This window comes from Lethenteron reissneri, chromosome 54 (genome assembly GCF_015708825.2).
Source record: "Lethenteron reissneri isolate LAM-NWPU_2019-01 chromosome 54, ASM1570882v1, whole genome shotgun sequence".
NCBI classification, from domain to species: Eukaryota; Metazoa; Chordata; class Hyperoartia; order Petromyzontiformes; family Petromyzontidae; genus Lethenteron; species Lethenteron reissneri.
The window spans coordinates 4,041,124-4,055,716 of record NC_083832.1 but is presented as its reverse complement, the minus strand read 5'-3'; positions in this window follow the sequence as shown (position 1 = coordinate 4,055,716).

Below are 14,593 nucleotides of genomic sequence, written 5' to 3'. Positions count from 1 at the left end.
CGTGTGGTCATGGGCCGTGTTTGTCCGATGGGCCATAGGTTCCCCATCCCTGACTCAAGTAAAATACGACCCAGTTGGTGATTGTGCTGTGCCCTTTTGTGAGAGTAATGCCAAGGAGGTTAGAGTGGTAAGGGTGGTAAGGGGTGTGTGGTGGAGGGTGGGCAGCAATAACATCCACTGCCCCACCGGTCTGTTGAAGGTTACACGGAAGATCTGTCTTTGGGGGTAAGGGTAATGTGTGGGTAAGGGTAGTAGTGTAAGAGTGGTGGGTGGTGGGGGGTGGTGAGGCTATCACTTACCGTGCACGTGTGGAGGCCCGAGTTCTCGGAGGCCACACGGAGGCCATTGTCGAGTGTGGACACCTGCGTCTCAGGGATGTTGAGCAGCGCCTGTGCGTAGTTCACATCGCCCATGGTGCTCATGCAGCGACTCACCCCCATGGCGCCTGCATCGGTCAACAACAGCGGAAAGCCGCTCTCGTCAAATCAAGTTAAAAAAAACCGCAAACGGCACGGCCAGAGCCGACAAGTGTCCCTCCCGGCGGCGCGCGAGCCGAGCTCGGGACCGTGCTGGACGGGGGGACGCCGACGGTGGGTGGTTGAATGATTGAGACAAAGGGACGTGTCAGCAGGTGGAAGAGACAAACAATAACGGGAGACAACGAATACAGGCGGGAGACGAGGTGACACCGATGGGCGATGGGGGTGGGGGGGACACCAGACAGATGGGAGACAATTTGAGACGTCAGGGAGACAGGAGACAATTGAAGATACAGGGTCATGTAAAAAGTCAAGGGACACGTGGCAGATAGACAAGTAGAGACACAAGGTCAGATGGGAGACAGGAAGGGATATATGGCAGACAGTAGACAATAGGAGACATACCGGTAAAAGGGAACACAATACGATGCATATAGCAGACAATATAAGAGGAAAAAGATGCAAGGTCAGATGGAGTATGACAAGGTGAGACATGGGGCAGGATGCTACATACAAGGGGAGTTCCAGGGGGTGGGGTCAGACGCAGGATAGAGACAAAATTAGATGGGAAACAGGAGGGGAGACGGCACAGGTGCAAGGGACAAGGGGTGTACAGGTTCCAGGAAACACAAGGTCGGCCTGCAGACAGGGGGAGGGAAGGGACAGGTAGGAGACCACAAGGGGAGACGGCACAGGTGGAAGGGACAAGGGGTGTACAGGTTCGAGGAGACACAAGGTCGGCCTGCAAACAAGGGGAGGGAAGGGACAGGTAGGAGACCACAAGGGGAGACGCAGAGCAAGGCGAGGTCAGATGAGAGAGACAATTTCAGCGCCACTACGTGGTTCTTATTTTATCGACCCGGCCTCACTTTTACACGAACGCATCCGATGACCGCCGGGAGACACTGGGACGCTTACGAAGCGGCAATTGCGAATCCCACACAAGCCAGCCGGCGTCTATTCATCCTGACGCGCACAACAACCAAGCGACTGGCAAATCTGCGCAATAACAAAAAAAACACAGAAATCTCACAACTCACCTTCCTCCTTCACTCGCGGAAAGCCGCTCTCGACAAAAATAAAAAAAACACCGCAAACGTCACGGCCAGAGCCGAGAAATGTCTCCCCGGGGGTGGGGGCACGCGAACACGCGAGCCGAGCTCGGGGGATCGTCATGCTGCTGCTGCTGCTGCTGCTGCTGGGCTGTTGCGGCTGCTGCAGCTTCTGCTGCTGCTGCGGCTGCTGCTGCTGCGGCTGCTGCTGCGGCTTCTGCTGCTACTGCTGCTGCGGCTGCTGCTGCTGCGGTACTACGGCCTCGCTGTAACGCAGAGGCCGCGTGCGACGAACGCCGCTCTCTGCTGCTGCTGCCTCGGGGCGCATCCCACTGGGAGCTTTGCACAGAGAGTTGGTTTGTGGTGCTTTTTTGTAAGATTTTTGCTGCTTTTCCCTGGATTTTTTCTGCGTGGCATAGTCACTTTAAGATTGTGCGCCTTTTGGCGTCATCTGGTCCAACACCATGTGAGACTAGGCTCTAAGGAAAGCTGTCTCGGGTGTGGACCAATCAACTTCAAGGACAGTGCACATTATCAGAGTTGTGTTTTTTGTTTGCATTATGACCGCAGGTATTGTGGTCAATGCAAACATGACTCCTTGTAAAAAAGGTGTCAGTTTGTTGCCAGATAGAAGGGTTAAAAAACAATTATCACTTTAAGATTCATCTTGGTTCTGTCGGGGAGACAGCGTCATTCAGACGCTGTCTCCCCGACCCTGGTCTTCACCTGAGGACGGCTGCTTGCGTTGTGGCCGAAACGTCGTGAGAATTGTTTTATTTTTATAATTTTATTATTTCCCTTCTACGTGACTTTACCGAAAGCACCAAGAAGATGAATCCCTGCAGTCACGAAAGAAGCTTTAATCGAAATCACTTCAAGATGTTTAATTGTTCGTGTTTTTTGTTCGTTGCGGTTGCACCCGATTCAAGAGCCGACAACTCAATAGGGCTTTAACTAACAAATGAAACTATAAAACAACTGAAACGTCTCCCACCGTGTCCCAAATCCTCGCTACTGCCGCGCGGCCTAGCGAGCCCTGCGTGGGACTAGCGTCCCCGTGACCTCGGGGCGCTTCGCGGGAGATCGCGCGTGGACCCCGCCGCCCGCCGCCGCGATTAAGTCGAAGCGGATTGACGAGGGGGTGACGAAGGTGGACGATGAGGGGGAGGAGGAGGACGAGGGTGGAGGAGGGAGCGACTCACCCGAGTGGCGCGACGGGTAACGCCGCGCAGAGCCCGAGACAGACACAGCGACGCCATAGTTGGATCGAATCGAAGTGCGAGAATCGTCGCGTCAGTTACGCCACAAAGTGATTCCTTTGCGTCAACGCTATCCGCGTGTAATCGATTCGATAATTGTGGGCGACATTGAGATGGGACCTGACACGGAGGATCGATTCAAATGGTTCGATAAGTGTCGTTGGATTGAATCGATTGCAAGGTCGGGGGTTTGACACGTGGGTGTGGATCGATACAGTTGCGAAGTCGATTAATCGATTCCCACTATATTTATCCTCTCGGAATCCGATGAGCCATGAAGCTCTTTGTCTTTGTGACAGATGTGGCAAAGACTGAACAGTCGGTCAGCAAGTTAGAACAACAAACAATACAAACAAACGACACAAGTGCGACATCGAGAAAAGGAACTCACTGAAACATAAACAAATAAAGTGCACAAGCACCAATTGCTCAAGTAACATACATTCCTGTGGATGTGTCAACACAAATAATGAAGTTGGAGACACGCTCGTGCTTGTGAGTGTGGTGGTCCACTGATGGTGTGGACCAATCAGTTTTAAAGACAATGCATATATTATCAGAGTACGTTTTTGTTTGCATTCTGACCACAAGCATTGTGGTTAATGCAGACGTGATCCCTTGTAAAAGGTTTCAGTTTTGTGCTTTAACATCTAAACACAGCTGTTTTTGCCAGAAAAAAGGGGAAACCCTATGCTATGGTCGAGCACCGCATCTCGTCTCGCGTGGTGGTGGTGGTGATGCAGCGCCTCCAGTGGCTGCAGGGGTTACACAGGACAATCGAGTCTTAACCCGACATACACACTGCAAGAGACAATTCACTTCCAGTCTATACAAATAAATTGATGCACATCCCATGAGCCACACGTCCTTCTGGTAGTAGTGCATCAGATCAGCAGCATCGCTTGAACACAAGCAAAACTCTGGATCGGGTTCGACATTCGATGTATCTCATCAGCAGTGTCAGGGTGAGGGAGGGCCTTTTGTACGCAGCATTGACGGGGGTGCTTTTTCTGGTAGGATTTAATTGTTTAGGTATGTGATGTTTGGATTTGTGTACAATGATTTTAGGTGTTACTTGTAATTTTATTGTTTGTTGCGGTTGCAACCCAAATCAAGAGCCGAATGGCTCACAGGGTTAATCCCTGATTGAAAGCTTCGTGACTGCAGGGATTCAGTGTCTTGGTTCTTTCGGTAAGTCACGTAGAAGGGAAATAATAAAATAATACAATATAAAAACCAACAAAACTTCTCACGACATTTCGACTGCAACACAAGCAATCACTCATCAGGTGTGAAATCCACAGCAAGAAATTTACAAATTTTCTTGCTGTGGATTTCAAAAATGTCTTGCTGTGGATTTCACACTGATGATGATTGCTTGTGTTGCAGTCGAAACGTCGTGAGAATTTTTTATTGTTTGTATTTATATCATTTTATATTTCCTTCTGACGTCTGAACTTTCCCGATAGAAACCACGGCATATTGCCTAGGTAAATCCTCATAAATGAAACTGAAGCTGAGGACTGCTTTCGTATGACCACAATGCTGATGACCTGCCAAGATGTTTGATCGTTCTTGCTCGCTGGCCGCGGAAAACCTCACCGAGGTCCCAAGGACTTGTTGTTGTTCAGGAGAGTGCTGCTACGTTTTGTCGCAGTATGGGGGCGATGTTGCCGCTGCTGTGTGTGATCCCAATGAGTCATGTGCGGGACATTTTCAGCATTTGGGATGTTTCCACCAATACGATGTTAAGTATTTTTTTGTATGGAAGGAAACGGAGGAAACCCGTTGCAGGACAGAGGGAGAGAGAAAATACAAACTCCATACGCCCGAGTCGGGAATCGAGCCCGAGAACCGAGGTGCAGACTTCCACCCCACTGCTGCCCCCAGATGCGACACGGCACCGTGTGTTGGACAGATGCCGCCACTCGAACGCTGTCAATGGAATAGCACCTGCAATAGCCCTCTCTAGCCCCTCCACAACCTTCCCACCCACATTCATAAACGATTGGTGAAGTATGGTCAAACAGCCCTCAAGGCTAACACGGGTGCGGGAGAAGCCTGCATCCATTACAGAGCTGTGACTTTTTCTCTAATTATTATCATTATATTTCGATTTAAAGCTTTCGTGACATGCAGGGATTCATCTTCTTGGTTCTTTCGGTAAAGTCCGTAGAAGGGAAGTAATAAAATAATAAAAATAAAAATAATAAAATAAAATAATATAATAAAATAATTATTCATTATATTAGTCAACTTATTTCTCCAGCAAGTCCCACGACAGCTCAGAATTTGAAGCAATCTCGCTGAGACCGCCCGAGCGTTCCTCTCCGAGGCTCGCGGTAGCCAGCAGCCACTGCCCACCGCTCCACGTTGACCACGTGCTGCGTTGACCACGTGCTGGAGTTTGTCCGCCGTGACCTCGCGGCGACTCGAGCGGAGTCACCAAGCTAGCCGGTCTCGCCCTCGTAACAATGATTCACCATTGACCTAACCCACGCAGATAGTGAGGGGTGTGGGGGGTGGCGTTCTACCAAGACGCAGATGCTGGAGTTTGACCCCCGATTCTGATGTTCACTGTGACAATGGCTTGTCTCACTGGACTGTGGACCGCGGGTCTTCCCTGCAAGTCATTGTGAACTTGCACTCGGATAGTGTTCTTGTCACCCCTGCCGTATCGACCGCAATTTGCAATCAAAGGCAACTCCTGTTCATATTTTATTTTTATATAGTCGCCTTCACTTTTGTTTTTTCACTCCCAGAGATATTCATGTTGCGTGCCACATCCCACTTAACGCTACATCCCTCGGTGCGCTCTGCTGATATGAAACTAAATAGAAAATAACAGCGTTGAGTCGAGCCAGTCGTAAAACATGTACACGTTCCTCCGCACATGCGTTTGTCCCAGGAGAGAATATCTGTTCCCCTTGGGAACCAACATTTGCACACCTTTTGTTTTTCACATTCTATTCTTGTGTACGCCAGCAATCTGTTCAGGAGCCCGATGCCAGTGTCGAGGTCTCTGGCCACGATGAGAGGGCTTCAGCAGAGAGAGAGAGAGTTCGTGTCATTAAAGCCTTTATATTAAGTTCACTTGCTTGCTTGCTTGCTTACGACCGTGCAAATCTTTCGGTCGTTTTTTAACCCACTTCCCGTGATCCAATCGAGCTGTGCGTGACAATGTATTTTCGTGAAATTTTTTTTTCAAAATTTTACACCTTTTAGGATTTTTTTTTAGATTTAATTACCAATTGCTTAATGGTGGCAGACAATCATCTGACCCATAGGTGGCAGCCATCTCAAGCCAGAGGACGAGAGGACTCTAGCCGCCCGTTTCAAAGACCAATGTGGGCTGGGTTGTGGCCCATTGAACACGCATATAAAGGATTTATAGTGAAAAACTTTGTTTTTACGGGTTAATTTTTTTTGCTGTTCCTCCTCTGTTGATAGAGCGCAGACGACAGTGGGTTTACCGTGTGGTCCATAGTTAGAGTTGCATGGGCACAATTGCACTACTGTGGCTTGGTCTCTAATTGTTCATTTATGAAGGAGTTGCGTGCATCGACCTGGCGGTGTTCTGATGTGGTTGATGGTCACACCGATGTCTTGGTGGAGGAGGAATGTCCAAGCCAAGGGGTGCGGGTCTGGGTGAGATTCTAGGATGGTGACATTCAATTTCAACTAAAACCTCCGAGTAATACCTCTCTCCAAATGTATTTGCGAAGTTTTTCCATTTGCTTTCAGTACTGTACAGTACATTATTGCCATTTTATACTCTTTGTGTGGTGCTAACGTTGTCCTCACCAAGGCAGTGCCTAACCTCTAACCCTCACCACTGGACCCTAATCACCGGACCCTAATCTTTATCGCTTAGCTTAACCCTGACGTGGGAGTACAAGTGAGCAGGTCGTGAACACACGTTCTGCCGTGGGAAAACAAACGTGGATTAATTCATTTTGCCTGTGCCACCTTGGAGATCACATGGCAACTATAGTCTCGCTGCGGTGATCATCTCTGTTGACTGCCCTAAGCCAGTCGTAGAAATTCCTCAATCCTATGGTGGGAAATAATTCACAGGATGACTGTTTCTTTTCCACAAAGTGTTGCTGAGACTATTTGTTATCGACCGCAGAGGAATGATGGGCTGAGCAGAGCCCTGAGTGGAAAGTGTAAAATCGCGTCAATTCACAACCGCTGTCAGTTGATCTCTCTCATCACATCACTCAACGGCCATCGCTGGAACCACTCAATAACACTGGTCAACAACAAATAAACATTTTTTTCTGGCCTGGACTTTTGCAGCTGTTCTAGACTAATTTCAGGGTGCTGATTCCAATCTGATCTCAGATTTGCTCTATCACATCTCATTTTTAAATCCTTTATATTAAGTTCGCTTGCTTGCTTGCTTGCGTGCTTGCGTGCTTGCTTGCTTGCTTACGACCGTGCAAATCTTTCGGTCGTTTTTTAACCCACTTCCCGTGATCCAATCGAGCTGACATTTTCCACACAGACTCGTTGTGCGAGACAATTAATGTTCGTGAAAATCTTTTTCCAAATTTTACACTGTTTAGGGAAAACAAATTAAATATTTAATTACCAATTGCTTAATACTGGCAGACAATCATCTGACCCATAGGTGGCAGCCATCTCAAGCCAGAGGACGAGAGGACTCTAGCCGCCACGCATATAAAGGATTTAGAGTGAAAAACTTTGTTTTTACGGGTTAATTTTTTATGCTATTGGCATACCCCATTTTCATTGATTTTACCCGAAATTAACTCTGTCACTTATGATTGCAAGTTGTTGCGAGTCAGTGACTGCTTTAGTGATAAAATATGGTGCTGTATTTTTAGGATAGTGTGTTTATAATATCATTTTATGTAGACATCCACATTTATTTAATATTTTTCTTCCGCAGTTTTTATTGAAAATGCAATATTTTATATCTCAAAAACCTGATGTGATAGACAAAAACTGATGCCAGCAGCAGACATCACGGCTGTCGCAATTTTGAGAAAAACTGATACCAGATTTGGAATCAGCACCCCAAAATTACCTTTGGAATACCTTATGCCAGAAAAAGTGTGTTGACCCGTGTTATTAATCTCGATGACTGCGCACAGTTGGTGTTCGTGCCCTTCTCACTGCGCGATGCCATCACTAAGACGCTGTGCGTCACAGGAGGGGGGCGATGTTGCTGCGTGTGATCCCGATTGAATAATTTTCAGGTTTTGAATTTGGCAAATTTGGGATGTTGGCTATCAACAACAAGGCAACTCCTATGACTAATTGGGAATGGGACGCAAGCGTAGGATTGATCACCCTGTCGCTGGCCGCCTTTGGGGAGGGTGTATAGTATGAAAGGCCGAAACACCCTAGGAACCAAAGGGTCACTACTGACGATGCGCTCCCCAAATTTCACCAGGCTCACTGTTCATGAACTCTTGGAAGTGCTTGCACAAAGGATAGTAACATCTCATCCTGTGTTCTTTGGAACCCATCGGGGAGCACGCGGCACTGTGACCTCTGTGCCATGGCTGGACAAATCTCCTTGGACGTGAGAAGACGTTTTCACTGCAGGGCTGTTCTAATTCACAAGGCGACTGTGCGTAGCTGTGCTCTCTATTTGTCTCACCTGTTGTTATTACCATTTGATAATCCTAAACATTTGTGAGGCGCGTCTGATTGCCTAAGAATAGTTCTCATATTTCGCACACGATTTGGATCAAAAGCATTTGTCGTAGCTCCTCAAAAGAGTTTGGAACCACCTAGTTTCGCCTCTTGGCATCTCCATTCTGCCATCGCTGTCCTCATTAATAGCTATTAAGAGTTTTTTAGTTTCGATTTAAAGCTTTCGTGACTGCAGGGATTCATCTTCTTGGTTCTTTCGGTAAAGTCACGTAGAAGGGAAATAATAAAATAATAAAAATAAAACATAATAAAATACAATTCTCACGACGTTTCGGCCACAATGCAAGCAGCCGTTGTCAGTTGAAGAACAGGTCTGTCTTTCGGACAGCCGCCCTCAGGTGAAGAACAGGTCTGTCTTTCCGACAGACCTGTTCTTCACCTGAGGACGGCTGCTTGCGTTGTGGCCGAAACGTCGTGAGAATTGTATTTTATTATGTATAACTTTTATTATTTATTTTTTCCCTTCTACGTGACTTTACCGAAAGAACCAATAAGATGCTATTAGTTGAATATGTAATTGTGGAATGCTGTGATACTGTCGGGAAATAAACTTCTGATTCTGATACAATGGCTCACTCGTGCTGAGTGATGTATAGGCGCCGAGTATTATTTCACGTTTAATCCGCCCGCAGTATTTACTCGAGTGGCCTGCCGAATTGGAACCACAAACCTCTCCAGCAAGCGGCGAACGTGCGGGGCCACGTCACCCGGTAATGTGGCACTCACACCCGGTAATGTGGCACTAACAACCCGGTAATGTGGCACTAACAACCCGGTAATGTGGCACTCACAACCCGGTAATGTGGCACTCACAACCCGGTAATGTGGCACTCACAACCCGGTAATGTGGCACTAACAACCCGGTAATGTGGCACTCACAACCCGGTAATGTGGCACTAACAACCCGGTAATGTGGCACTCACAACCCGGTAATGTGGCACTCACAACCCGGTAATGTGGCACTAACAACCCGGTAATGTGGCACTAACAACCCGGTAATGTGCACTCACAACCCGGTAATGTGGCACTCACAACCCGGTAATGTGGCACTCACAACCAGTAATGTGACACTCACAACCCGGTAATGTGGCACTCACAACCCGGTAATGTGGCACTAACAACCCGGTAATGTGACACTCACAACCCGGTAATGTGGCACTCACAACCCGGTAATGTGACACTCACAACCCGGTAATGTGACACTCACAACCCGGTAATGTGACACTCACAACCCGGTAATGTGACACTCACAACCCGGTAATGTGGCACTCACAACCCGGTAATGTGACACTCACAACCCGGTAATGTGGCACTCACAACCCGGTAATGTGGCACTCACAACACGGTAATGTGACACTCACAAACCCGGTAATGTGGCACTTACAACCCGGTAATTGTTACCACTCACAAACCCGGCTAATGTGGCACTCACAACCCAGTAAGGTGACCCTTACAACCCGGTAATGTGACACCTTACAACCCGGGTACATGTGGCACTAACAAACCCGGTAATGTGACACTCACAACCCGGTACACTTGTGCCACTCACAACCCGGTTGTAATTGGCACATCCCAACCCAAGTAATGTGACACTTACAAACCGGTACTGTGGCACTAACAACCCGGTTAATGTGACACTCACACCCGGTAATGTGACACTCACAACCGGTAATGTGGCACTTACAACCCGGTAATGTGACACTTCAACCCGGTAATGTGACACTTACAACCCGGGTAATGTGACACTCAACACCGGTAATGTGACCACTCACAACCACAGTTAATGTGACATCCAAACCCGTAATGCTGACACTCACAACCCGGTAATGTGACACTCACAACCCGGTAATGTGACACTCACAACCCGGTAATGTGACACTTAACCCGGTAATGTGACACTCACAACCCGGTAATGTGACACTTACAACCCGGTAATGTGGCACTCACAACCCAGTAATGTGACACTCACAACCCGGTAATGTGACACTCACAACCCGGTAATGTGACACTCACAACCCGTAATGTGACACTCACAACCCGGTAATGTGGGCACTTACAACCCGGTAATGTGACACTTACAACCCGGTAATGTGACACTTACAACCCGGTAATGTGACACTCACAACCCGGTAATGTGACACTCACAACCCAGTAATGTGACACTTACAACCCGGTAATGTGACACTCACAACCCAGTAATGTGACACTCACAACCCGGTAATGTGACACTCACAACCCGGTAATGTGACACTCACAACCCGGTAATGTGGCACTCACAACCCGGTAATGTGGCACACACAACCCGGTAATGTGCACTCACAACCCGGTAATGTGGCACTCACAACCCAGTAATGTGACACTCACAACCCGGTAATGTGCCGCTAACAACCCGGTAATGTGGCACTCACAACCCGGTAATGTGACACTCACAACCCGGTAATGTGGCACTCACAACCCGGTAATGTGGCACTAACAACCCGGTAATGTGACACTCACAACCCGGTAATGTGGCACTCACAACCCGGTAATGTGACACTCACAACCCGGTAATGTGACACTCACAACCCGGTAATGTGACACTCACAACCCGGTAATGTGACACTCACAACCCGGTAATGTGGCACTCACAACCCGGTAATGTGACACTCACAACCCGGTAATGTGGCACTCACAACCCGGTAATGTGGCACTCACAACCCGGTAATGTGACACTCACAACCCGGTAATGTGGCACTCACAACCCGGTAATGTGACACTCACAACCCGGTAATGTGGCACTTACAACCCGGTAATGTGACAGTCACAACCCGGTAATGTGGCACTCACAACCCAGTAATGTGACACTTACAACCCGGTAATGTGACACTTACAACCCGGTAATGTGGCACTAACAACCCGGTAATGTGACACTCACAACCCGGTAATGTGACACTCACAACCCAGTAATGTGACACTTACAACCCGGTAATGTGGCACTAACAACCCGGTAATGTGACACTCACAACCCGGTAATGTGACACTCACAACCCGGTAATGTGGCACTTACAACCCGGTAATGTGACACTTACAACCCGGTAATGTGACACTTACAACCCGGTAATGTGACACTCACAACCCGGTAATGTGACACTCACAACCCAGTAATGTGACACTCACAACCCGGTAATGTGACACTCACAACCCGGTAATGTGACACTTACAACCCGGTAATGTGACACTCACAACCCGGTAATGTGACACTTACAACCCGGTAATGTGGCACTCACAACCCAGTAATGTGACACTCACAACCCGGTAATGTGACACTCACAACCCGGTAATGTGACACTCACAACCCGGTAATGTGAACTCACAACCCGGTAATGTGGCACTTACAACCCGGTAATGTGACACTTACAACCCGGTAATGTGACACTTACAACCCGGTAATGTGACACTCACAACCCGGTAATGTGACACTCACAACCCAGTAATGTGACACTTACAACCCGGTAATGTGACACTCACAACCCGGTAATGTGACACTCACAACCCGTAATGTGGCACTCACAACCCGGTAATGTGGCACACACAACCCGGTAATGTGGCACTCACAACCCGGTATGTGGCACTCACAACCCAGTAATGTGACACTCACAACCCGGTAATGTGCCGCTAACAACCCGGTAATGTGGCACTCACAACCCGGTAATGTGGCACTCACAACCCGGTAATGTGACACTCACAACCCGGTAATGTGGCACTCACAACCCGGTAATGTGACACTCACAACCCGGTAATGTGGCACTCACAACCCGGTAATGTGGCACTCACAACCCGGTAATGTGCCGCTAACAACCCGGTAATGTGGCACTCACAACCCGGTAATGTGACACTCACAACCCGGTAATGTGGCACTCACAATCCGGTAATGTTGCACTCACAACCCGGTAATGTGACACTCACAACCCGGTAATGTGGCACTCACAACCCGGTAATGTGGCACTCACAATCCGGTAATGTGACACTCACAACCCGGTAATGTGACACTCACAATTCGGTAATGTGACACTCTTAACCCGGTAATATGACACTCACAACCCGGTAATGTGGCACTCACAACCCGGTAATGTGACACTCACAACCCGGTAATGTGACACTCACAACTCGGTAATGTGGCACTCACAACCCGGTAATGTGACACTCACAACCCGGTAATGTGACACTCACAACCCGGTAATGTGGCACTCACAACCCGGTAATGTGACACTCACAACCCGGTAATGTGGCACTCACAACCCGGTAATGTGACACTCACAACCCGGTAATGTGGCACTCACAACCCGGTAATGTGGCACTCACAACCCGGTAATGTGGCACTAATAACCCAGTAATGTGACACTCACAACCCGGTAATGTGACACTCACAACCCGGTAATGTGGCACTCACAACCCGGTAATGTGGCACTCACAACCCGGTAATGTGGCACTCACAACCCGGTAATGTGACACTCACAACCCGGTAATGTGGCACTCACAACCTGGTAATGTGGCACTCACAACCCGGTAATGTGACACTCACAACTCGGTAATGTGGCACTAACAACCCGGTAATGTGGCACTCACAACCCGGTAATGTGACACTCACCACCCGGTAATGTTGCACTCACAACCCGGTAATGTGACACTCACAACCCGGTAATGTGACACTCACAAACCCGGTAATGTGGCACTCACAACCCGGTAATGTGACACTCACAACCCGGTAATGTGGCACTCACAACCCGGTAATGTGACACTCACAACCCGGTAATGTGGCACTCTCAACCCGGTAATGTGGCACTCACAACCCCGGTAATGTGGGCACTCACAACCCGGTAATGTGGCACTCACAACCCGGTAATGTGGCACTCACAACCCGGTAATGTGACACTTACAACCCGGTAATGTGACACTCACAACCCGGTAATGTGACACTCACAACCCAGTAATGTGACACTCACAACCCGGTAATGTGACACTCACAACCCGGTAATGTGACACTTACAACCCGGTAATGTGGACACTCACAACCCGGTAATGTGACACTACAACCCGGTAATGTGGCACTCACAACCCAGTAATGTGACACTCACAACCCGGTAATGTGACACTCACAACCCGGTAATGTGACACTCACAACCCGGTAATGTGACACTCACAACCCGGTAATGTGGCACTTACAACCCGGTAATGTGACACTTACAACCCGGTAATGTGGACACTTACAACCCGGTAATGTGACACTCACAACCGGTAATGTGACACTCACAACCCAGTAATGTGACACTTACAACCCGGTAATGTGACACTCACAACCCGGTAATGTGACACTCACAACCCGGTAATGTGGCACTCACAACCCGGTAATGTGGCACACACAACCCGGTAATGTGGCACTCACAACCCGGTAATGTGGCACTCACAACCAGTAATGTGACACTCACAACCCGGTAATGTGCCGCTAACAACCCGGTAATGTGGCACTCACAACCCGGTAATGTGGCACTCACAACCGGTAATGTGACACTCACAACCCGGTAATGTGGCACTCACAACCCGGTAATGTGACACTCACAACCCGGTAATGTGGCACTCACAACCCGGTAATGTGGCACTCACAACCCGGTAATGTGCCGCTAACAACCCGGTAATGTGGCACTCACAACCCGGTAATGTGGCACTCACAACCCGGTAATGTGGCACTCACAACCCGGTAATGTGACACTCACAACCCGGTAATGTGGCACTCACAACCCGGTAATGTGACACTCACAACCCGGTAATGTGGCACTCTCAACCCGGTAATGTGGCACTCACAACCCGGTAATGTGGCACTCACAACCCGGTAATGTGGCACTCTCAACCCAGGTAATGTGGCACTCACAACCCGGTAATGTGGCACTCACAACCCGGTAATGTGGCACTCACAACTCGGTAATGTGGCACTCACAACCCGGTAATGTGACACTCACAACCCGGTAATGTGGCACTCACAACCCGGTAATGTGGCACTCACAACCCGGTAATGTGGCACTAATAACCCAGTAATGTGACACTCACAACCCGGTAATGTGACACTCACAACCCGGTA